Source organism: Bidens hawaiensis, unplaced genomic scaffold, assembly GCF_021521415.1.
Source record: "Bidens hawaiensis isolate Kalapana, Puna unplaced genomic scaffold, B.hawaiensis_p1.1 tig00012511_1, whole genome shotgun sequence".
Classification (NCBI taxonomy): Eukaryota; Viridiplantae; Streptophyta; class Magnoliopsida; order Asterales; family Asteraceae; genus Bidens; species Bidens hawaiensis.
This window is the reverse complement of record NW_027492025.1, coordinates 339,880-367,784: the sequence shown is the minus strand read 5'-3', so window position 1 is coordinate 367,784 and position 27,905 is coordinate 339,880. Positions and strand designations below refer to the sequence as shown.

Sequence of the window (27,905 nt, the reverse complement as noted above, 5' to 3'; positions counted from 1 at the left end):
GGTGAAAAGACCGGATTCGACTCGTATGTTGTAACCAAGGCTCTGATACCACTGTTGGGTTCCAGTGGTGATCAGTCAAAGGTTTAACAATTAAACCCGGTTTAATTAAATTAGTTTCATAATTATTAATCACATTAATATATGAATACGCAACAGAATATAAAACGAGTAATCACCATTTAACGGAACCGTACAGGATCCGGTTACAAACGATACGAGTACGAGCCATAAAAATAACATATAGTTGTAAACCGACAATATATAAGTTTACCTCGGTTAATGAATAACCGGTTGAGACACCGAGGTTCAACAAACTATACTAGGTGACGAACCGAACACGATGACGGTTGGTAATGATGGCGCGTTGGCGGCAAGCGGCGCGAACTCAGCTACAGTACCATATCAGCGATGGTGGCAATAGTTTGTGGTGTGGCCATTGTCTTACCGTTTGTCACACATAATGTTTTTACTAATTTAAAGTGTGGCTATTGTCAAACTTTTTGTCACACATAGTGATGTCTTTTGTTGCCAATCATATCATATAGACACTGGAGGTTATTGTCAATGTGGCTAAAAATGTGAACTTGCCACTCAAACACTCTTTTGTAGTTTGTGGTGTGGTGATTGTCTTACCGTTTGTCACACATAATGCTTTTGTAATAGAAAGTGTGGCTATTATCATACTTTTGGTCACACATAGTGATTTTTCCAATGACGTTTGATCTCGTTTCGCCATGCAAACAAAAACCAAGTGATGAAACTCTGGTCAATGGCTAGTGTGGTTATTTTATACCATTTGGTCACACTTGGTGATTTTTTTATATGACGTTTTATATGATTCCGTCACACACAAAAAAACGAAGCAAGCATAGTGTGGGTAATGGTGATATATAAAATCACGAGTTTTCGGTGTGGCTATATCACACTTTTAGCCACACATAATTTGTTATCTCCATCAACTTTGCTACCCTTTCGTCACACAACAATGTTTTTGTTGTGGCTAGTGGTCATTTATAGACACTAATTTTTGTAATTTGAGGTGTGGCTATTGTCTTACTTTTGGCCACACCTATTTAATGTGTTCTATGTGGCCAAATAGTGTGTAATTAGGCAATATATAATTATTTTTATTTTTTGTGCAGTAATATAAAACAGCTGTAAGAAAGCATGACAAAATAAAATTAGAAACAAATTATATTAACAATAATATTCACTTAAGAAAATGTATACATATTTTTGTAAGATATATGCAAAATATCTTAAAAATAACGACTACCTATATACTAGCTAAGGTGTCGGTTTTCTTGGCACCGCTCCTTGTCTCCTGTTTGGTCACCCTGTCTATCGTTGTGTACTTTGCCTTTGGCTTCTTGCCAGCTCTGTCTGGTTCTTTTGAGGATGGGAGTGGTGGTAGCTGGAACAACAGAATATGAAAAATGAATATGTATAATTAATGTCATATTTTATAGTTGAATAGAACAAAATAGTAGGCCTGCAAACGAACCGAACGTTCTTTGAACTGTTCGTGAACCGTTCGGCGGGAAGTTCATTTATGTTCGTTTATTTAATAAACGAATGAACACGAACACAAAATTTATGTTCGTTTAATTAAACGAACGAACATGAACACATGTTCCGTTCGTTCATTTATGTTCATGAGCGTACGTTCGTTTATGTTCGTTTATCTTTGTTCAATTATGTTAGTTTAGATTGTAAACAAACGAACATAAACGAACACAAGTGTTCATTTTTTTATAATAAATGAAACTGAACATAGATATTTGTTCGGTTAAGTTTTCGTATAGGTTTAAAGTTAAAAGGGAACAAACTGGTCACATAAGATTAGGTGTTCTGGCCAAGCAACAAAAGTACCAGTTGCGTCACCAACAATCATAATTTCACCTGTCTCACAAGGAATAATTGCTTGTTCTTTTATGGCTTCATCAATACTAACTTTATAGCAACCATTCGGGATTTCTTTTCCATGCAACTGTTGTGGAACCGGTGACTAATGAACTCTACCATGTGCCACCTTGTTAAGCTCGTCATTCAGACACAAACGACACTCATACTCCTATAAACAAGCATGGGAAATTAAGATGGCTTAGTTGAAGTCAATATATAAGTACATACCCATGGATATGCCATGTTGGTGGGAAATTAACAATGTTTCGCGCAGTACATACCTTTATTTAAGGAGGTCAGGAAGCTTCATCCGTAGATACATCAACTTTTCTTTTACGGCTTCTCTATTTTACCTAAAAACCATTCAATGAATCAGCTTATGGATGGAAAACAATCAACAATTAAAGGGAAACTGAAATTGCCAATACTTACTGATGGTTTTTTCAAGCCGTTATTATCCGGAGTGTGGTGTAGTTGTGTTGATGTTTGGTCAACATTGTTCTCTATATGCTTCATTGGTAATATAAAACAAATTGGAATTGTTAGACTTATTAGGTAATAAAATATAAAAACTGAAATTGCCAAATACTTACTAATGTCGCGCTATGGGGATCGACTACCGTTTGGTCAACATTTTTGTCCACGGACTTGGCCTGCAATTCGGTAATAGAAAATGAGCACACTCACATTGGAAACGAATTATTAAAAGTACCGAAATTGTCAAATACTTACTGATGTTGCGATCTGGGGAGCGAGTACCGTTTGGACAACTATTTTATCCACATACTTGGCCTACAATTAACTTATGCAAAATCAGCAAACTCACATGGAAAGTTAATTATTAAAAAAAATCAATCAAAGTGTCAAATGCTTACCTGAGGAGTGGATTCTTGTTGCACAGCCTCACATGAGGTAAAGATGTTTCCCACATAACTGGCCATCAATTTATTAGGTTTTGGAAAATGAAAAATCACATGAAAAGTTGTAATAAACAAAGAAACTGCTGAATACTTACTGGTGCTGGCATTTTATTTTGCCCCACAGTTCTAGTAGTTTGGTTAGAACCAACCTGATTGGGAACATGACTTACCTACGAATTGTGACAAAAACATTGCCAATTATGTATGTTAAATGCATTAATTAATATGTTTATATGTAACATACGTCACTTACTTGACATGCCGACATTTGCGGCAACATTCTTTCGAGATGTCTAAACCTGGCCTCAAATGATAACTGTTCCTTCTCACGGCTTGCTAGTAGAGCATTCGTGGATACAAGTAGAGACATCAACTTGTTTACCACTTCATCTCTCTGCACCGCCTCATACTCAAGTTGGGCAATCCGTTCCTTAAACGAGCCTTTTACCCGACTCACACCCCAATATTTACCTACTGTCAATCCGTACCCAATCCCCTTTAAAAACCCACCTTTCTCTTTGCCAAGCACTAAGGTGACGACATCTGTGCACGGTTCAAATGTCAGGGTTCCGGAGGCGATCTGCTCCTCACGCTGAACTGCAAGAAAACAAATGTAAAACTGCCGATTCCTTAGAAGCATAAAATGTCAGATTTCAGGAACTACTGTAAGTAAATAAACACTTTGTAAACGAGTCTATTACGCTTGTAACACACTTATGTACAAAAACATATATAAATATTCTAATACGCTAGTAACACGCTTATGTACAAGAATCAAGTGTTGAGACAAGTTAGACAGGCTCAAGTTTTTTTGAATTGACTTTAACATGATTTAAAAAGTTTAATACTAAAACATACTAATTTGGATGCCACGCCTTCGACAACAGCATTCTTGTATGCACCATCTTTGTTCTCCCTTTCTTTCATCCACATTAATGCACGACCGAGGATCACATCTGGTTCAATTTCCTTCTTTTTGACCTTATAAAATATTCAAGAGAAAGCATTAGACACAGAACTAACAAATCATTGAACTAAAGAGTGAGGTGATTACCAGTTTCTCTCGAAGGTAGGTATAACCCCCTCGTCCCATGTGATGATCAAAAACATTGTTTGCTCAAGCCCCCTTTGTTGAAGCCGAGTGTTTCTTCAACCACACATTTAATTATATTTTAAAAAAACATAAACTTCTTTGATAGTGTAGAGGATTTATACCTGAAACTTCTTTGATAGTGTGTACTCAATGAAGCGATCCCAGTCTTCTTGCCTAATCATCGTCCTGTGTCCCTTGGTTATCGCCTTCAGCTTCAGAGGTTTACCGATGTTCAGCATAATGTATTTGGCATACATTTTTCTTCGGAAATTCCGAAGAAGGTGTCAGAGCCGATTCATCACAGAAGGCCTTTGACACGCTTCAATCTCAAAATATTTCTACATAATATAATACAGTAAAGGTAAATTACTTCTCAAAAATATAAAATGCACAAATAAAAATAAAGAATAATCGTTATTTATTCCCACAGTTTATTTCTAAGCTCCTTTGTGACCTCCCTCCAACTTAAATGTCTCAAGCCAACTATTTCCCTTACAACATCCCGTAAAAAACTTTCAAACTTTGATCTGGTTTGGCTAGTGAACCTACCCAGATTATCAAAATCCACTAACACCACCAGAGTTTGCATAATCGGTACGTAGCTTAGGTAACCTCGTCAACCCCCTTGTAGGTTTTTTCGTAGTAGCCAAACTGTTGATGGGTTCGATAGCCATCGTCGTTATATCGTCGTCGTTGGCTTTGTCGCAAGAGTAACCTTCAGTGTTGTCTGATTGAGCGTCGTCGTCGTCGTTGGCTTCCTCATCGGAGTATAAAACATGTTCTTCTTCGATTATTTGATCTATAAGCTTCATCTTCGATTTTTTTTTCTGGAGTAGCCTTCAGTGTCATCTGATTTGTGGAGTGGAAAAGTTTTTTAATAATTTGGAGTGTAATTTGATTTTGGGAGTGTTAAATAATTTGGAGTTTTTGAATATTTAGAGCCAATTTGGAGATTTTTGAGTTTTGCCTCCCTTTTAATTAAGAACCAATAGATTATTGGCATAGTTTTTACGATAGAGAACCTGTGGATGAAAATAGACACTTTGACAGAAGATGGTTTTTTAATATATTAAAGGGGATAAGTGTGTTACTAACGTATTAGGATATTTATATATGATTTTGTATATTAGCGTGCTGCAAGCGTAATAGACCCGTTTGAAAAAATATATAACATATTTTAACCTAATCGTTTACAAAGTGTTTTTTGTTTTAGTTTTAGACTTAACAAAGTGTTGTTTACGATTTAATAAGCGTATCACAAGCATTTTTAACAAAGAAAGAGATAGTCATTAGATGATCCATAAAACATGTTAAGAAAGCATTTTTAAGATAATCCATAATTACCATTCATCAACAATGTCATACAAAAAGTACCATTAATTACAATACATCACAAAAAAACCAAGAAGATAGAAGCTAACATCACCATCATTCTGCCTTGTCCACAGCCTCCGACCCCATCTCCTTAAACCTCATGTTGGTTGACACCGTAGTTACGGTGTCAACCAGAGTCCCACACACTGAGTCGTAGCATGCAGACTGTTGTTTCATATAATCAACAGCCTTTGCCTTAAACTTAGTGTCTGGTTCCATCAACATGAGTTTACATGAGTTGAGGGTCTTTGATTTTTCAAATGTGAGTCTAGCCCTAATCTCTTCGACTATCTTCAACAAAGTGTCGTCTTTCTCTTTCTTAAGATTCATCCTTGCTTTCACCATGTTCTTCACCGTTTTGTCAGAAGAATACATTTTAATTATCTTGTTGAAAATGTTAGTGTGATTGAATAACAAATTAGATGTTACAATATATAGACCTAAAATTTAATTTTTGGTAGTTGAGACAGTAATTTAATGTAGTTAAGTTGATTTGTAGTCTATCTAGTAAGATATAGTTTATTTAAAGCGTAATACAAGCGTGAGATATAGGTTTTTTAAATTTTAATTAACTTGAATGTAGGCTATCATTACATAAATATTCTTCCAAGATTTTTGACAGGTGAGTAGGTATAGATGTAATTAAGTTCCCAAATTAATTTTGACAAGTCTATAATAAAGAAATATTTTTCCCAATTTTGACAGGTGATATAAATGTAATTAATATCTAGTTTAAAAAAAACGCATGAGACAAGTGTGAGCGTTTCCCAAGCGTGGGACACCATTTTGTTTTTTTATTACAGAGTTACTATTTGCTTACATATTAACTGTTTGGTCCGTGAGCCTTTTGGTTATATATACCTATACCACATTTGTAAAACTCATATACCTACATAATTTTAAATTATTTTTTTAGTTTATAATGGATTGCTCGTCATCATCCAAGGATATCCTCAAGAGGCAAATTGAGGATCAAATCGAGATAGATAAAGATTGTCGGGAAACTCTTACTGAAGAATTTGTAAAGAATAGCAACAACTTGGATGCCAGGGATGTCATTGCAAATGTTCTTTCTCGAATGCCGACTAGTACTATCCGAGATCTTGCTGTTTTGTTTATGGTTGATGTAGGATAGAGAAAGCTTGACCAGTTAAAATATTTGGGCAAGACAGTTCTTGAACTGAATTGCTCAATGGAATTGAATTTGAAGTTTCTTATGTTACTCAGAGATTAGTAATAATAAAATTTGTATGTTTGTGATGGTGGGTTGTATGTGTGTTTTGGTAATAATAAAATTTTTATGTTTGTGTTAAAACATTGATTCAACATGTAACATTACAAAGTGGTAACAACAGACTAGAGATCTCCATAAGTCCATATCATAGCATCTAACAAATATCTTAAAGTACATAGCAGTCAGTTTTGAAATCATTCAAATTTGTTGTTGCCTTTTCATAAGTTCACCAATCAACTCTTCTCCGGTTAAAACAGTGTTGTTATTTTCATGGAATACCAGTGCTTTCTTGATAAGAGTATGTCTGTGTTGGTTTACATCCGAGAGTAGGATTTTGCACAAATACTTTGACCTCAACCTTTTTTAGCTGTTTTTTGTTGTTTAGGGCCTTCCTTGCAAAAACTACACCCCCATGGTCTCTTCCCATCATATTTCTCCATGTGTCTCATAGCAAAAATACCACAATCTATTACATTATTTATTTTTCTCCATGTCATCTTCAATCTATTGATTGTTGCTACTTGGATTTGCTGAGTAATGGGGTGTTTGATTGTTTTAAGATACATGCAAAAGACGTTTCTCTATACAAAACAGAAAGCAATTTAGGTATTTTGACAATTTTTATAACAGGTATGTATGTTTTTTGGGTTAAAGGTATACATGTTTACCAGTATATCAGGAGTCTTTTCGTATCTTTCTTCAAAATTCTCTCTAATTGCTTTTGATTTGCCTTCTAAGCTTTTAAACTTTGCATCAGCTGGTATTTCTTGATTTGCCCTGTTGTCAAGTAATTCTATCACTCCTGTTTGAAGATTGAAGGTAACCAAAAAGAAATGATCGTGTTGTAGAATTGGCACAAGAACTATATAATTCCAAAAATTGCCATAAGTTTTTCGATGTTGTCTGAAAACACATCCATTCTTTCTTTGTCTGTGTAACCCCTTGACTCAACATAATGGTCACTTGTCTGTATAATAACTAACTTGCAGATGATTAAAGCGTTTATTGAGCGTTTTATGATAGTACAAAGAAAGTAGATTAATTTGTACCAACACAGTGCTTGAAGCAAAGAATCTGAATGGTGATGCTGCAGAGTTTTTCTTTTCTTCATAGTTCATTAGTTCAATGAATGCATCCATAGCATTGGTGGTTATATAAATGCCAGGACAGTAGCTTTTAAAGATCACCTTGAACGATTCTGTGTGAGCGGACTTGTAGACCTCCTCCCAAATGTCTTTAAGACAAAAAAATATATACTATGAAATTATTTTTTCATCTTCTGTGACACTAGTGGATACGTAAACCTCTCTCGGAAGATATGGAGATTTCAGTGTAATGAGGTTATCACTTGTTGACAATCCGGTGTCAATTGTTAAACATAAAACAACTCATTTTAAATTTGACTGAAAATAACTGTAACTATAATTAAATACCTTCAACCCCGTTTGTTTTTTTTATAATTAAATTCCCTCTTTAGCCCACTCAACCACTATATTAACAACTTTATCAATATCTGCGCATGAGACATTGTTTTCTTGACCTGCATCACCTGCATCATTTTTTACGACAACCAAAGATGTAATATGTTCAACTTAGATTATAATTTAGCTGGTACATAATTAAGCTGATACATATACCTTTTTGAGCAGCCATTGGACCACCAACACCAACATCTGAATCAATTGCATCACACATATGTAATAAGTTTAAAATAATAGCATAAGCGTTTTATGAGCGTTTTAATTATACTTATAATTAATTTAGCCCAAATACCTTTTAGAGCAGCCACTAGACCACTAAAACCAACATCTGAATCTATTGCTGCAGCTGTATAAGTATTGGGATCTTTCAACTTAAACAAAAATAGTTTTGAAATGGGAAAGAGAAACTTGAAAGAAGAAAATATATATATTTTTTTCACCTAAATTAAAGAGTGATAAGGGTTTTATGGTGTCGGTTTCTTTTGTTTTAAGGACCACATTATTAATGAATCTGTTTTCCCATTCACAGCATCTAGCAAAGATATTGTGATTTGATGGATGTTTGTCCTTTCCTTGACGGACCAACTCGTTGATCTCTGAGCAAATTTTATCAAATTTCTTCAACTTGTTATCCATTGCCTTATTCCAAGACTGTAAAAAGAAAATATAGTTATTGTTAATTCGAAAAAATTTTCAATTCATCCCAACCAGTTGTAATGGAGTTAAATAATAGTCAATCAGCTCCTAGGTGTGTGTTCCCAATGGCATTAGCAAACTTAAACATGAATAAACGCTTACAAAATCATCCAAATCTTGTTCAGCTATTTGATCGGCATTATCTGTTTCAGATGCACTTTGACCGAATGTTTTTGATTATAAATAATGTTGTTATATAAACATTGCATTACATGAAATACATATAGAAATAAGAGATATGAGAGTTTTTTTAGAAGAAAATAACAAGTTTCTCACCCTGTTCTTGTTTCTCCTCAGCTGCAGTGTTTTCTTCAACTCCAGGCTTACCGGCAGATGCATCACCATATGTACCACCACATGCAGTCTCATCAAGCACCTTCCCGGTAACACTAACTGTCACAGGAGCAGTAGTAGCAACATTCGCATCAACAGCTTAATCAAGTACCTTCCCGGCAGCACTAACTATCACAGCAGAAATAGCGGCAGCAGCCGCAACAACAGTCTCATCAAGTCCCTTCCCGACAGCACTAAATGTCACAGCAGCAGTATCAGCAACAACCACATCAGCAGTCTCATCAAGTCCCTTCCCGGCAGCACTAATAGTCACAACAGCAGGAGCAGCAACAACCGCATCATCCCCTTCCCGTCAACACTAAACGTCACAGCAGCAGCAACAACCTCAGTAGCATCTTCTTCTAAGGGAGGACCATTATTCTCCAAGTATTTTTCCATCTTATTAAGAGTAGTTGTTGTTATATAGTTGACTGCAGGCGTTGTGACGGGAGTCCCAAATGGACCATATTTTTTCTGGTATTCATACATGTAAAGCATCACAAGGAAGGTGATCGGACCGTTGTATTGACTGTTGATATCTCTCCAATCTTCCTTTGTCATTTTCAAGTTTTCAATAACATAGCTGCACCAGTCCATATTTGGAATATCCGAGGTTTTATCAATTGCGACAATGAATCATTGATTGACTGTTGTTGATTTTATCACAAATCCTATACAGGTGTTGAACAACACAAGGAAATTAATCTTAAACAGTTCATCAACTCCTTGATCTGCGGCCAGTTTGTCTTTCACATGCTTTATACTAATTCTTGGAGTCGAGAATTGATTTTTGAGCAAATCAACATCTTCTTCGAATCTTGGTCTACTCTTGTCTAAAACAGGAATCTTACCCATTGGTATCCCCAACACTTCATGTACTTTTTATGGTGTTATCTTAATAACACCGCTCCTAATGTTCAATTCATTTAAACGGTTATTATAGTTCATGAGCAACCAATATCTCAAAGTTGTTGGAGTTTGGGTTACTTGAAGTCTTAACATTGACCCGAAACCCATTTCTTCTACACATGTTTTTTGGGCAGTGGTCATTGCTTTCACTGCATCAACAATATTATAAGGTGCACACCTATTCTTCAATTTTTTTGACTACAAATTCAAAAAAAGTTTTTCTTGATTTCCTCTCGGTTGGCTTCTTTTCTTTAATGGCTTTATTTTTTGGACGCTGAAAGTCCGGTTCAGAGGTGCTGTGTTCCACCTCTTTCCGCTTTGACAACAACCTGTCGATTTTAGTGTCAAGGTCTGAATCAGATTCTGCTTCCACAACATGTTTTGTTTTCACCTTTTTCACCACCGAAGCAACTTTTTTAATCTTCCTTTTATCTGTATTTTCATCTCTCTTCTCATTCAGATGCTTAGATTTATCAGTCTTATTTTTTTCGACAACTAAATCACATACATACAATAAAACATGGGGGTAGGGGATAACAACACGAACCATAAGTAAACAGAAAACGCTTATCAAACATCACATTGATAATTCTCATACCAAAGCCATAACACGCTTAGCATACGCTTATAACATGCTTTAATATTACACATAGATTTTAAAAAAACAAAGATATGTATTACAACAACAAAACGCTTATAAAACACTTTAATACATGATGGTAGCTTTGCGTAAGATGATTTAAACAAATGCTTTGCAAAAGTTAATTAGTGATGCTTAAATTCACAGTGGTTACATTTTATAAATAATTAAACCTAAAACTCTAAAAAAATCATAGATTAACACCTGTTCCATCTTTATTCTGAGACCTATCGTGCTTGTGCTTCGTCCTTGGTTCCGTTCCAGAAGTAGATGAGTTAGGGTTCTTCATTTTATCCTTATGCTTGTGGTTGTGCTTCTGCTTGTGCTTCACAATTGCTGATACTTGTGCTTTGACCTTGTGCTTCAAAGTAGAAACGAATCGTCGATGGTTTTAAGGAATATTGACTTACGAGGATGTGCTTCACAGTTGAATTTTGGGAATAATTATTGCCATTAGGGGGTAATTATTTGACCCTTTTAAAAGAAGCTGAGGCGCATGCTTTTAAATTTTAATCGTACAGATAGGGATTATTGTACAGTATAAAAATATATATAATATTAGTGGGTGGTGGTGGGTTCAGGTGGTCATGATGGTGGTGGATGGTGGCGGAGGTGTGGTGGTTCGTGGTGGCGGATGTGTGGTGGTGGAGGTCGGTGGTGGTGGTGGCGGAGGTGTGGTGGGTGGTGGTGGTGGCGAAAGTGTGGTGGGTGGTGGCCGCGGGTGGTTTGTGGTTTGTGGCTAGTGGTTGGTGCTGGAGGTCGTTGTGGTTGGTTCTAGTGGTTATGGCGAATATGGGCGGTGGATGTTGACAGTAGGTGGTTTGTAGTATGATTAGGGGTGTCCATTGAATCGAATAACTAATTTTCAAGTTAATCGAATCGAATAATTCGAATAATTTAATTTTTGATGGTATTTGTATTCGATTCGTATTCGTTTAAAAGTTGGACTATTCTATTCGTATTCGTATTACATCCCATATTCGAAATTCGATTTTATTCGTATTTGAAACTCGAATTCGAATCATGAATTCGTATTCGATTACTATACTCAAATACGAATCAAATCGAATTCGAATTGAGTCGAATTTCTAATGTTTCGAATTCGAATCAAATTTTGAACACCCCTAAGTATGATTGAGGATATGTAATCCATGAGACGATGACGTTGCTATCCCGTATGATGACCATGATGATTGGCCCAATTATGACGACGACGATGCTAATATAATGATACCCACATGAATACATGGATATGACAACCTGAGTTGGTGGTGATTATCATAATGATGATGCTAACCTATATGGTACAGTTTGCTTACGCTAACCCATATGATGACGACTATAGCTCGTATGATGATCATGACGTCTATGATGATGATCACAAATATATATGATGATGATCAATTATAGGTACCTATATGACAATACGCCACACACACACACACACATACATATATATATATATGTTGATGATGATGGTGACACCGATGTTTAATGACATGTAACTCGTATGATCGACGACGAACATGATAACGTATACAAGGGTCATACTTATGGTAGCATGTACGACTGATGATGTCATTTGATGATGACAACAATTCATAAGATGGTGCCGACTGTGATTGCTAATATTGGGCGTTTTGTTTACGATAACCCATACGATGTTGACTACATCTCGTACATGGCAATAGGTCATATATATGTTGGTGTTGATGATGCTGTTGACGATGATGATGACACTGATAACAAGATATATGTTACCCGTATGATCGATGACGACTACGATAGCCTATACAATGACTACGTTGATTACCCTCACTTCTGATGATGATGCCGTTTCATGTTGACGGTGATCGATGATTATGATGATGATAACCACAATAACACATGATAATGACGATAACTTTATGATTTTGATCATCATCATAACACATATGGTGATGATGATAACCTTGAAGATGTTAATGATACAAAACTACATACTTATTCATTATGATAATGATAACACTAGAATGTTATGAGTTTCTCTATTACGAAGTTGTAAATCTTATCCAGAAAATCTTACTAACGGTTAAGATAAGATAGCTCAGTAATGGATAAAATTTTAATTTTATTTAAAAAATACGATTTTTTAAACGAACTCAAGTTTTAACGAAATTTATACAGGAAGGTTCATAAAAAAAACTAAGACTATGTTTTTATATTTTTTAAAAAGTTAAATATAATAAGTTATAATACAAAAACCAATATATATATATATAATTAAATGTGTAGAAAAAAATAGAAAAATTAAATAAAAATTCAAACCAATCTCAATCTTACAATTCCAAACCATTGATAAAACCCCTTTCCTAACTTCATAACCCTAAATCGAGTTCTAACTTTCTAACTTCGCTTTCTGGTAAGAATTTAATGTAATTCGTATTTACAGTGATTTATGTAGTCAATGATATTCGTAGACATCGCTTATCCTGGCTAATTTATTCTGAACATACAGACGCGTCTGACATAAAAATGCCACGTCTCAATAATGGGGTTATGTTCCGGGTAGATATCGACAACGATTCCATGAGTAGGATGGTATGTTAATGTTATCAACAAATTATTTTTATGAAACATTTTACAGTTTTGCAACATATACATTCTAAGAACATTTTTTGTGTTAGTTATAGCTCATTCGTAAACCTGTTCAACCAATGTTTGCTAACATGAAATCGAATACCGGCTGTTGTTTGATTTATGATCAAAGTGGTAGAACATTTTCTGTAGTTATATTAAAAGTACTTGATGACTTTTATTTTGGAACCGGTTAGACTGAATTAATCAGAGAAGGTTGTATAGAAGCCGGAACATATGTTGTTTTTGACCTTAAGTCAACATCTATGTTGAATATGTTTAAAAAGAAACATAAATGATTAATCCGGTACTATGATATGTATTCCAGTCAGAAACCGACACGTCCATTACTTGGTAAGTTTTAATTTCTATTTGATTGTTTCCAAATTCAAATGTCTATTAATTGACATGTTTAACAAGATTTCCCTGAGTGGTACGTGATTCAAGAATTTGGTGAAAAATACATGAATTTGCTTTTCGAGCTTATTGCTACAGTTAGATTTATGTTTAAAGTTTCATGTCTTTGGGATGGAATGAGTTGTAGGCTAGAGGATGGATGGATTGAGGTTTTTAAACAAACCAACTTGAAAGGTGGTTCTTTTGTTGTGTTTGAAATCATATCAGATATTACATTTTATATTAATGTCTTTCATGAAATGACATATAATTTATCCTTCCTGGTCCAAATCAGCTGTTTCTCTACTATCAATTAAGCAATCAGGGTAGTTCCTCCCAAAACCCAATTCTTCTTGATGAGCAAAATGATGACTTTAAAATCGTCTTCCACACGAACATCACCAAGAAATTGGTAAATTGAATTTTTAGATTTTTTTTATTTACAAGTATATTCGTTTAAATTTTAACAATATCATCATAACTTTATAATATATTTGAAATTTGCTTTTCACAGCGTCTTCTGTGTCAAATTGCTACCAAGATTGATGCCTATGATGGAATGCTAATCACTTTGGTCAATCCAGAAGGTCGTAAGAGAAAAATTAAACTTCATGGTGAAGTGTCGAGTCTGAAATTAAGATATTGTTTACCAAAATGGAAAAATTTCAAGGTGGAAAATGAATTACAGATTGGTGATAAGTGCAGATTTGAATATGACATCAATGAAGGTACTTTGTTAATTTTAAAAGTTGATTAGTGCAAGAATGCGCGTTGTGTTTGGTGATTTTTTGGCACATATGTGATTTGGTGACTTTGGGAAACATTTGTGATTTGGTGACATTTCTGATTTTTGGAACATTTGTTATATTTATGTTTAGATGGTTGTATTGATACGTATTTTAGTTTGTTGTTTTGAATGTTGGTTGGCTAGTTTTTAAATGCTTTACTTTTATAGTTTCTTGTAACATCTATTTTGTTATTCACTTTTCTTTTGTTTCTCTCTTCTTTTGTTTCATGGGATGTATTGTAATGGTGCCTTTTGTATGAAAACTTTTAAAGAAGTGTAATTATGGAGTATCTTAAAACAAATCGTAAAAACAAAAAATACTTTGTTAAAAACGCTTGTGATACGCTTATTAAATCGTAAACAACACTTTGTTAAATCTAAAATTAAAACAAAAAACACTTTGTAAAGATTAGGTAAAAATATGTTATATTTTTGTTCAAACGAGTCTATTACGCTTGTGTACAAAAACATATATAAATATTCTAATACGCTAGTAACACGCTTATGTACAAAATCAGTTATTGATTAATTGATTTTTTTTTATTAATTGGAAACAAAAATCAAAGTCTTTTACGCTTGTAACATGCTTATGTACAACAACTCCTTTCTAAACCCTCCTATATATATATACACACATATATATATAGTTTTGTTTTCAATAAAAACACATTTTACATTCCATGGAAGAAATATTATCGCGGACCACAACATCCAGTAACAGAAGCAATCGATCTCAGGTTTATTGTTTTTGTGGTCTAGAAGCCATTCTAAGAACATCAAGGACCACCAAAAATCCAGGTCGGAGGTTCTACAATTGTGCATCTCAGGTTAGTGAAATTGCAAATAAAGTTGGAATTCATCCCGTCTTTATGTTGATTGTTGACCCTAAACTCTATATTTTTTAACTTAGGGCAAAAAATGTGATTTCTTTATATGGTCTGATTGTGTTTCGTCCACAAGCTCTGATGTGTGCACAAGACGTACAAACATAATTCCTATCTTGATAAGGGCAAATAAGTCATTAGAGGATCAACTTGCAAGGAGTGTAGCTTCACGGATTGAATCAGAAAAAAAAGTGAAGATTTGTATTTTATTTGCTTCTTGTTGTTTTTAGGGCTTTTAATTAGTTTTGTAATCTGAGTAAAAAGATAAGAAACTTTGTTATGAGTTTAGACGAGCTATTATGATGTATTTTTATGTTTCTGAACGGATTTAAAAGCCTTTTAATGAGTAGTTTTGTTTGAGTGTTTTCAAAATGAGATGTTTGACCGTACACAGTGTATTCATTTCATTAAAAAGAGGTTACTATAAAAATTTAATAAAAATATGTTCCTTGAGAGTTTTGAACCCGCGACATTTGCAATCTATGTTTAATCACAAGCGCCTCAACCGTTTGAGCTACACCCTGAGAACATAATAGAACCTCTTCTAATATTTATATAACGAAATTTCAATGTTTAAAATTTTCATTTTTACCAGCCAGTTAATCGAGTTATCTTCTAGAAGACTCTCAAATCAATTATTGACCAAATAAAATCTCATAATCTCACCAAACCCTAATAAATGATCTGCTAGTGTATTTATTGAATTCTAATCAATCTCAATCCTACCAAACAACTTCATTAATCTCAGGTGAGTACTAAATATTTTTGCTCTTAGTGTCATACATAATAAAATTTCAGTTACATTTATTGACGTTAATTAGTATATATATATCGTTGATGACACAGTTAATAAAAAAATTCTTGGAAGATGGATAAGTCTTGGATGTCAGTAGGCGACAGGTGCAGTATAGCATATAAAGATGGTGTTAAGGCATTTCTAGATTTTGCAGTTCGTAATTTCAAGGAGACATCACCACCAATTTCTATTTCATGTCCATGTGTTCAGTGTGTGAACCACATATCTCTTAGTTTAGACAATGTAGAACACGACTTGTACAAGTTTGGAATTGATAAAAATTATACTACTTGGATAAAACATGGAGAAGCCGACACCAACATTCCAACTAATGTTAATAATACTGGGTTTGCCTGCACCTGCATTCCAACTAACTATGATAATAATACTGGGTTTGTTGACACCATCATTCCAACAGATGCCTGTGAAACTGTATAAATGGTAAATGCTACAAGAAGTATCAACAATTTCTACAACTACTTGTTGATGCTGAGAAGCCCCTGTATAAAGGATGTCTTGACTTCACCAAGTTGTCTGCATTAGTACAACTACTCAACATGAAGAGCAAGCACGGGGTATCTCATAAGTTCGTTGATGAACTTCTGAAATTGTTGAAAAAGATGCTACCTGCAGATAATGAAATGGTAAATAATTTGTATGAGGGCAAAAGGATGATAAAGGCAATGGGATCAGGATACGAAAAGATACATGTGTGTATCAATGACTGCATTATTTACTATAAGGATTACAAGGATTTGGAAGCATGTCCAGTTTATAACAAGTCAAGGTGGAAGGTGGATGAGAAGACTAACAAAACTTACATAAACACGCCCACTAGGGTACGGTGGTACATTCCCATTATTCCACGATTCAAGCGCCTCTTTCAATCAAAGTCCACAGCAGAGAATTTAACATGGCACGCCACGAGTACCAATAAACCCGGTGTTTTACGCCACCCATCAGATTCACCAGCATGGAAAGCCATAGATGACAGGTACTCCGATACCATCGGAAGCGATCTAAGAAATCTTCGTATAGGGATTTGCACTGATGTGGTCGACGTACATAGAGGCAACAGAAACCACAGTGTCTGGCCTGTTTTAGCAGTCACTTACAACCTTCCACCTTGGATATGTATGAAAAGAAAGTTCATCATGCTTTCCTTATTAATATCCGAAGTGCCAGGAAACAATATTGATGTGTTTTTACAGCCTTGAATTGACGATCAAGCATATTTATTTAAGGTCGGGGAGCCAACATATGATGCATATAAACAAGAAATGTTTACACTACGTGTAGTTGTGTTATGGACGATTAATGATTACCCTGCTCTTGGTACACTATGTGGTTGCCCTTACAGTGGATTCAAAGGTTGTGTAGTGGGTCGGGGCGACACTCAGTGTGTTCGACTTTATCACACAAAGAAGCAGAGTTATGCTGCCCACAGAAGGTATTTATTACATGACCACCCTTTCAGAAAACAAACAAAGATGTTCAACGGAAAAGAAAAGATGAGAACCGCTAGAGAGCCTATGACAGAGGAAGAGATATACGACGAGGTCAAAAACATTAAGAATGAATGGGGAAAGAGATCTGAATCTCTAAGTGTGAGTAAGAGAAAAAGGGATAACACAACGCCGCAACCATATTGGAAGAAGTTCAACATATGGTACAAATGGCTCAGCTATTGGAAGTATTTACCTGTCCAACATTGTATTGATTTGATGCATGTTGAAAAGAATGTGGAATAAAGTATTGTCGGGACGTTGCTGAACATTCCGAGTAGGACAAAAGACGGATTGGCAGCTATAAAGGATTTGGAGTTTTTAGGGATTAAAAAGGAGTTGCAACCGAAAGCAAAAGTCAACAATACAGAACTTCCTGCAGCATGCTTCACATTATCAGCACAAGAAAAAGACATGTTTCTTGAAACATTGTATAAACTGAAGGCTCCACTGGGGTATTGTTCTAACTTCTATAGTTTGGTGAATCTTGAAGAAAGGAATCTACAAGGCATTAAATCACATGATTATCACATGCTTATGCAACAGTTTCTGCCCCTTGCAATGCGGTCAATCATGCCAGAACCAATGAAAATGCTATAATGAGGCTTTGTTTTTTTCAAGTCAATTTTTAGCAAAGAAATCATTGTAGAAGAGCTTGATAAGATGCAGGAAGAGCAAATAGTTACACTTTGCCTGCTGGAGGAGTACTTTCCTCCATCATTTTATGATGTCATGGTTCACTTAACCGTGCACCTTATCAGAGAGATAATTATGTGGGCAACCATGCTTTCGTTGGATGTATCCCTTTGAAAGGTGTATGAAGGTTATCAAAGGGCATGTGCGAAAGAAAACTTATCCAGAAGGTGCCTTGCTGAGGAGAACATTGCGGAAGAAACAATCGAGTTTCTCAGCGAATACCAAAAAAACATCAAGAATACTGTTGGTATTCTACATGATAAGCATGATGATAATAGGGAGACAATTCCTGTCACAGGAGCTAAATCAGTTGAAGTTTCTCCTGATCTCTTCAAGAGAGCACATTTCTATGTGCTACAGAATACGCCTGATATAGTGTCGTATATCGAGTAATTATTACTAACATATATACTATAAATTATATATATATATATATATATATATTAATTAACAATATATTATACTCCTACTTGCAGACAACACAAGACCTCTTTGAAAAACCAAATGTCTGGTAAACGACAAACATTTCTGGAGAAGGAGCATACTTTAAAGTTTGGTGACTGGTTACGCGACAAAGTAGATCAATTTATTAAGTCTTCTATAATTTTTAAAAATCTTTTATAGTTTCTGCAATGTAGGTGAAGAATCTAATCCTTGTAATAAAATTCATGTCGAAAGAGAGCTAGTGGGCTCCCCAGGTTCTATATCGGACACCGTAAAGTGGATCGCACAAGGAGTACACCGCAATGTATACAAATACGACTCATACGACATCAACGGTTTTGAATTTCGTACAAAATCTCATGATGGTAGAGTTTACCAGAACAGCGGGGTTGGGGTAGAGGCGGATGACATGCTCATCAAAAAAGACGTCGTGACCTATGGACAAAACTTTTATTTTGGGGTTTTTCAAGAGATATGGGTCCTAGATTATCATACTAAAAGAATTCCTATCTTCATGTGCCGATGGGTTAACCGTAAACATGTCAAACATTATATTCTTGGCTACACGTCGGTCGGCCTAAACAAAATTGGCCACAAGGATGATCCGTTCCTATTGGCCTCGCAAGCATGCCAGTTGTTTTATGTTCAAGATCAGTTGGATAGAAAAAAGCATGTTGTCCTCATGACTCCACCCAAGAATTATAGGCATTCGTATAACGAGGTTGATGAGGAATTTAGTACGGTAACTTTCCCTCATGAGGGTAATACATTGCCAGTTGTACAACCAAATCAACTGCTTCGTAATGAGTCCCCATATGATTACTGGAGGCCCGGGAAAAAGCCTATAACTATTCATAATGGTGATTGAACCCTGCAAAGAACTGCTGGTTACAATAACTGAGGGTTCCAACACACATTTTATGGCGATTGACACCGATGTCAGGGTTGTTGACCCAGCAGTTGTGTTCGTTCGGCTAGTTAGATGTTAATAATGTTTAAATTTAGATGTGATACATGATATCACCATTCTTTACTTTGTACTTATTAATTCAAACTAAAGAAATATTGGTTGTTTTTAATACTATTACTACTTATACAGGTCGGTTTGTTGAATTCATTTCATCTTCTGGGTAGCGTCTGTAGGTGGCATTTTAAGTTCGCCGTCAAATCCCAGGGCTCAACTCTGGACAGGCGGTGGAAACTACCAAGCTGGAGTACGGTAGGGGCAGAGAGAATTTCCGGTGGAGCGGTGAAATGCATAGAGATCGGAAAGAACACCAACGGCAAAAGCACTCTGCTGGGCCGACACTGACACTGAGAGACGAAAGATAGGGGAGCGAATGGGATTAGATACCCCAGTAGTCCTAGCCATAAACGATGGATACTAGGCGCTGTGCGTATCGACCCGTCAATTCCTTTGAGTTTCATTCTTGCGAACGTACTCCCCAGGCGGGATACTTAACACGTTAGCTACAACTCAAACATACATCATGTTACACCGATAAAGGTCACAATTGACTTGTAGTGTATCATAGCTACAATTTGAGCAGCAGAAAATAAACGATTCAATAAAGTCATTACACTCATAACTGACTCGTGCTATATCAAAGTTACATTAATAAAAGTCATTCACAGTTTTTTACCAAGAAATTATTAAGAACGAAACCATAATACAAAGAAAGCCCAAAAATGCATCATGTTGTCTAGGGTGTTCATGGTTTGGTTGGAAACCGCCCAAACCGGCCATCGGTGACAGTCATCATTTCTCGTCTGATGGTTTTGTTTCTTACACAACCTCTATTTGGTTATATTTCAACATACTTTTCAACAGCTGGTTTCCTACAAAACATTATCAACTCATTTTATAAAAAAAGACCATTATGCCGTTCTTTTCACTAACCTGCATACCAAAATTGTACCCTCTATACTCAGATCTTTGACCAAAGCATCTGTGGGTCTTAGACTTTGAAGAAGCCTTTGAACAAATAAAAGTCAGTTTTGAAAAAAACCCTTCCAAGCTCAATGACATCACCAGTAACCCAATTTAAGATCTGGTGATGGAATTGAGTTTTGAAAGGGATTTTATCAAAATTTAAGATCTTTGGGATGTTTAAGATTTGTGGAAACCTTAGATGTTTTCTTCTTGGCCAAGTTTGGAATTCACATAACATATATATAAGCGTAATAAATTTCAGTCAGAAGTGTTATTGCAGTCATTAAAGTCAAAATAGTTGGTTGTTGAGTAACTGCATACTACCTGTCAAAATTGTATTCACACGCTATGGAAACGCTCGCAGGCTAATTAATTATGGAAATTAATTACATTTATGCCTACTACCTGTAAAAAATCTTGGAAATATATTTATGTTAGAAATTAATTACGTTTATGCCTACTACCTAACAAAAATCTTGGAAATACATTTATTTAATGATAGCCTACTTTAAAGTTAATTAAAATTGTGACACTCGTCAATTTCAGGTTAACTCCGTCAATCCAAACTCCGTCAATTCAAACTTAAGATCACTTGATCTATAACGCACATCTCATTACATATAAACTAGGGTTTTAAATGACGCTTGACAATCACTACACATGTAGTCTTTCGGGATTGCACCGAAACGCAAACGAGTTGACGCAAACCATTGGTGAATAAACGAAAAACACCCAAACAATAATTATTTAATAATTATGTGTTAGGCTTATGTGCTATTTGATAATATTGTATAGAACACTAACTCAAGATGCAAAAAGTCCATCATATGCTAGAAATTGATAAATTAGAAGCTTAAGGGGGTTAAGTGTAATATAACTAATTATATAAACAACTTATTATCAAACCCTAACCCTTTTCTCCCTCCCTCTCCTCTCACACGATGGCAGCCCCCTTTCCCCCCCTCTCCTCTCTTGCTCGGCCGATCACCACCACACACATACATATACAAGTTATTATTCAAGCTTGCAATGAAGGTTTAAAGTGCTAGCTAGGTAAATTACATCATCTCTAGTCTATTTCATTGATTTAATTGCTTGATTAAACCTGAAATCATAAACCCTAGGTGCTAAAAATGTTATTTTTTGATGAACTAGGGTTTACATGCATGATTGTTAGTCATAGGTTAATTGTTTATTGAGTTTTGATGAAAACTGATGCTGGACAGATTATTGAATTCGTGTTTGGACGATTGTAACTCGATGTTAATGTTATGTTTTGATGCGATGGTTGATTCTACAGTATACTAGGTCGAGTCTAGTTTCTTAAAAGTCCGAGTTTGTAATTTTTGGACTTATAAAAGTCGGTTTTTATTGTTTTACAAAACTGTTGTGCAAGGCTGATTTGGGAGACCTGCTGTTAGGCTGTTTTGCGACTAAGATATCTCATAAACTAAAAGACCAAATTGGTTGGTTCCACTTCTGGAAGAAAATACATTGAGTTAGGAACCTAACCCAATTGGTCTTGCATTACCCATTAGTTATAATTCCTACGCACTGCATGTATATTTTATTTAGTCATTCGCTATCATTATCTCTTTACCTCATTCACTCATACGCGCGCATACACGACTTATCCTGTATGGATGTCAACGCCATCATCATTATCCGATCCGATGTCCCACGCCCCTGGTAAGGAACCGCAGCTACCCGAATCATCACCACCTCGAGTAGTCCCGACACTAGCAGCCCCTGCACCGAGGAGACACTACCCATCTGGAATCGCATACGAGTGCAACGATAAATGGAGTTGGTACCCGAGTTTGATCGAGGTGCTTGTTTACCGTGAGCATGTTCCCCCACTACCCCTTCCGGCGAGATCATTTCGATCCAGGGCGAGAAGAGCGGCATGACCACCAGCGTCATCACCCTCATGAAGGCGCAGAAATATCTACGAAAGGGTCATCCGGCAATTTTAGCTCATATTGTCGAGAAACCCGCGGAGGAGAAGCAAATCGAAGACATACCGATTGTGCGAGATTTTCCGGAAGTCTTCCCGGAGGATTTGCCTGGACTCCCACCTATTCGGCAAGTCTAATTCCAAATCGAATTGGCCCTCGGTGCAGCACCCATAGCACGAGCCCCGTATCGGCTCACACCGGCAGAGCTTTAGGAGTTGTCCACTCAATTGCAAGATTTGTAGGATAAAGGTTTTATCCGACCTAGCTCATTACCATGGGGAGCCCCTGTCTTATTTGTCCGAAAGAAGAACGGGACTTTCCGCATGTGCATCGACTACCGAGAGCTGAACAAGGTGACGATCAAGAACCGTTATCCCTTACCCCGAATTGATGATCTGTTCGACCAGCTTCAAGGATCGAGTTACTACTCGAAGATCGATCTGAGGTCTGGTTACCATCAATTAAGAGTGCGCGAAGAAGATATTTCAAAGACGGCTTTCAGAACTCGGTACGGTCACTTCGAGTTTTCGGTTATGCCTTTTGGCTTAACCAACGCACCAGCCGTATTCATGGATCTCATGAATCGAGTATGCAAGGCGTACCTCGACAAGTTTGTGATTGTTTTTATTGATGATATCCTCGTCTACTCCAAGAACAAGGCTGACCATGAAGAACACCTGAGATTGATCTTAGAATTGCTAAAAAAGGAACAACTGTACACTAAACTCTCGAAATGCGAATTTTGGCTTCGCGAGTTCACTTCTTAGGACATGTGATCAATGAGAATGGTATCCATGTCGATCCCGGCAAAGTAGAGGCCATCAAGAACTGTGAAGCACCTAAGACTCCGACCGAGGTGCGACAATTCCTAGGACTGGCCGGCTACTACCGACGTTTCATCGAGGGATTTTCAAAGATTGCTCAACCCCTCACCGCTTTGACTCACAAGGGTACTAAGTACAATTGGGGTGACGCGCAAGAATCCGCTTTCCAACTATTGAAAACCAAACTCTGTAGCGCCCCTATCCTAGCCCTTCCCGAGGGAACAGAAAATTTTGAGGTACATTGTGACGCATCGATACAAGGTCTCGGTTGCGTGCTGATGCAACTCGAGAAATTTATAGCCTATGCTCTCGACAACTACGGATTCACGAGAAGAACTACACGACCCATGACTTGGAACTCGGAGCTGTGGTGTTTGCTCTTAAGATATGGAGGCATTACTTGTACGGTACCAAGTTTACCATTTACACCGACCACAAGAGTATCCAACATATCTACGATCAGAAGGAACAGAACATGCGACAACGTCGTTGGGTCGAGCTGCTTAAGGATTATGATTGTGCCATCAAGCACCACCCTAGCAAGGCCAATGTAGTGGCCGAAGCTCTCAGCAGAAAAGAAACTGATAAACCTAGGTGAGTGCGAGCATTACAACTTACGATTCACGCCAACTTACCTGATCAGATTCGCGATGCGCAACTCAAAGCCTTGAAAGATGATAATCTACCATCAGAACTCATGCGAGGCATGAAGAAGCAACTTGAAACCAAATCAGACAGGGTCTGATATTTTGAAAACCGGATTTGGGTCCCTCGATACGGAGAGTTGAGAACTCTAGTGATGGACGAAGCACACAAGTCCCGATATTCCATCCACCCTGGCTCAGATAAAATGTACCATGACCTAAAGGCACTTTACTGGTGGCCAAACATGAAAGCCGACATTGCCACCTACGTGAGCAAATGCTTGACTTGTGCAAGAGTCAAAATAGAATATCAGAAACCATCTGGTCTGCTAAAGCAACCGGAACTCCCAACGTTGAAATGGGAACACATTTCAATGGATTTTATCACGGGATTACCCAAAACACCAATGGGATACGATACCATCTGGGTGATCGTTGACCGATTGACTAAGTCTGCACACTTCTTAGCAATCAAAGAATCGGACAAAATGGAAAGACTGACTCGCATCTACATGAAAGAAGTAGTGTCTAGACACGGAGTGCCTGTCTCAATCATATCTGATCGAGATTCCCGTTTCACTTCGCACTTTTGGAAGTCACTACAGAGTGCACTAGGCACCCGCCTTAATATGAGCACAGCATACCATCCTCAGACGGATGGGCAAAGTGAGCGCACCATTCAGACCTTGGAGGACATGTTGCGTGCATGCGTGTTGGATTTCGGAAAAATTGGGAACCTCACTTACCTTTGGTAGAGTTTTCGTATAATAACAGCTACCACGCAAGCATTAAAGCAGCGCCGTTTGAAGCGTTGTACAGACGGAAGTGTCGATCACCTCTCTGCTGGGCAGAGGTGGGTGATAGCCAAATCACTAGTCCAGGACTAGTACTTGAAACCTCTGAAAAGATTGTTCAAATCCGCAACCGTATGGCAGCAGCACGAGATCGTCAAAAGAGTTACGCCGACAAGCGCCGAAAGCCCCTTGAATTTCAAGTGAACGACCAAGTATTACTCAAAGTCTCACCTTGGAAAGGTGTGGTTCGCTTCGGGAAGCGAAACAAACTCAACCCACGATACGTTGGCCCTTACCGGATAACTGAGCGCATTGGTCCGGTGGCGTACCGACTGGATCTACCAACGGAACTCAGTAGTGTACACAATGTATTCCACGTATCCAATTTGAAGAAATGCCTATCCGATGAAACCCAAGCAGTCCCTTTGGACGAATTGCAAGTTGATGAACAACTACGCTTCATTGAAGAACCAGTCGAAGTTTTGGATTGGGAAACCAAAACACTCAAGCACAGAAAAATTCCAATCGCTAAGATTCGTTGGAACTCGAGACGTGGACCGGAGTTCACGTGGGAACGCGAGAATCAAATGATGAAAAAGTATCCTCACCTTTTTGAAGGGTTAACCAAACACCGAAAACCGCGAAACCCGTCAAACCGTCAGAAATCACCAGAGGTAAGAATTAAATTTCGGGACGAAATTTCTTTCTACTAGGGGATGATATGACAAACTAAAATTTTTCTTGCTTTTTCTGAAGCCCATCGCGACTTGACTCAAATTTTCGGGACGGAAATTCTTTCAACATGGGAATGATGTGACACTCGTCAATTTCAGGTTAACTCCGTCAATCCAAACTCCGTCAATTCAAAATTAAGATCACTTGATCTATAACGCACATCTCATTACATTTAAACTAGGGTTTTAAATGACGCTTGACAATCACTACACATGTAGTCTTTCGGGATTGCACCGAAACGCAAACGAGTTGACGCAAACCATTGGTGAATAAATGAAAAACACCCAAACAATAATTATTTGATAATTATGTGTTAGACTTATGTGCTATTTGATAATATTGTATAGAACACTAACTCAAGATGCAAAAAGTCCATTATATGCTAGAAATTGATAAATTAGAAGCTTAAGGGGGTTAAGTGTAATATAACTAATTATATAAACAACTTATTATCAAACCCTAACCCTTTTCTCCCTCCCTCTCCTCTCACACGACGGCAGCCCCCTTTCCCCCCTCTCCTCTCTTGCTCAGCCGATCACCACCACACACATACATATACAAGTTATTATTCAAGCTTGCAATGAAGGTTTAAAGTGCTAGCTAGGTAAATTACATCATCTCTAGTCTATTTCATTGATTTAATTGCATGATTAAACCTAAAATCATAAACCCTAGGTGCTAAAAATGTTATTTTTTGATGAACTAGGGTTTACATGCATGATTGTTAGTCATAGGTTAATTGTTTATTGAGTTTTGATGAAAACTGATGCTGGACAGATTATTGAATTCGTGTTTGGACGACTGTAACTCGATGTTAATGTTATGTTTTGATGCGATGGTTGATTTTACAGTATACTAGGTCGAGTCTAGTTTCTTAAAAGTCCGAGTTTGTAATTTTTGGACTTATAAAAGTCGGTTTTTATTGTTTTACAAAACTGTTGTGCAAGGCTGATTTAGGAGACCTGCTGTTAGGCTGTTTTGCGACTAAGATATCTCATAAACTAAAAGACCAAATTGGTTGGTTCCACTTCTGGAAGAAAATACATTGAGTTAGGAACCTAACCCAATTGGTCTTGCATTAATTGTATTTTCATTTAACGGGAATAACAAATAATATTCTGTTGCGCATGATTTTGACTGCTGTGAGTTTGCTGTAATGTTTTGGTCTTTGTGAGTACTATATGGAATAAAAATACAATAAAAATAGTTCTGGAAACCTAACTCATGTGTGCTTTTGTGACGATTTTTGGTGAATTAATTGATATACTATGATCTGTTGAATAGAGTAATCTTTCAAGTAGAATGCTGCCTTGATAAAACTAGCTGCTGAACTTTGTGAAAATACATGAAACGTGCATGTTGTTAAATAATTGCTATGTTTTGACCAAATTGCCCTTGTGGTGATAATTGCTAGTAATGTACAATATTAATACTTGACACGTAAGTAGTTGTTCACACATGTAACGTATCACCAATGTGTTTGTTGAGACACACACAATTCACAAACGAAACACGAAACGTATCTTATGCATAGGTGTTATGTGCCGAGTCTAGAGACTCGATAGTAGTTCCAACACTTAGAAAATCTCATTGTTGTTTTAGAACGCTAGTGAGGATTTTCTGTGACGCGCATCACTTGGGTGACTTGTTTTTGAATTCTTCGCAAACAGTGAGTTTCACGTTCCCCTTTTAACTCTTTTAAACGTTTTTCACTTGGGGGAGAATACATACTCCGAAACGATTTAGATTTTGTTATTAGATGATATATCACTTGTAAAGGCTAAGTGGCAAACGAAACAACTGAAGTCCTTCACAACATCGAACCGTTAAGTATTGGATAATAGCGAGTCACTGTTGAGTAGTACTACTGGGTTTGACAAACCCCACCCAACGCTAAACTCGACTGGAGGTCGAGTGGGTGTAATCTTGGCTAACACATTACCATGGTCGGGATAGACCTGGTGGCAAGGCAAATGATAAACAGTCAGCTTCGGTGTCGAACACTCAGTAATACTTGCTTTATTGGCTAGCTACCTATAGATATATAATTGATTTAACACTATCTGGTAACACAAACGCTAAACGCAAAACGCAAACGCAAACGCTTTATTTTATATAAACTTGTGAACTCACCAAATGTCACACCCTCAAAATCCACTAACGGAGTTTTACCGTCAGAGGGTGTGAACTGGTAGGATCGGAATTATCAGTTATAATCAAACCATAAAATAAAGTTTCAAAGCCATGAAAACGTTTACGAGTAATTAAATGCGGAAGCGTAAAAACCTTTAATCAAAAGTTGCGTCAC

At 36.8% G+C, this 27,905-nt stretch overlaps 1 pseudogene; it reads left to right on the top strand.

Moving 5' to 3' along the window:
* Positions 1 to 19,841: 19,841 nt before the first annotated feature.
* On the top strand, positions 19,842 to 20,141 carry LOC143541310 (18S ribosomal RNA; annotated as a pseudogene).
* Positions 20,142 to 27,905: the final 7,764 nt, after the last annotated feature.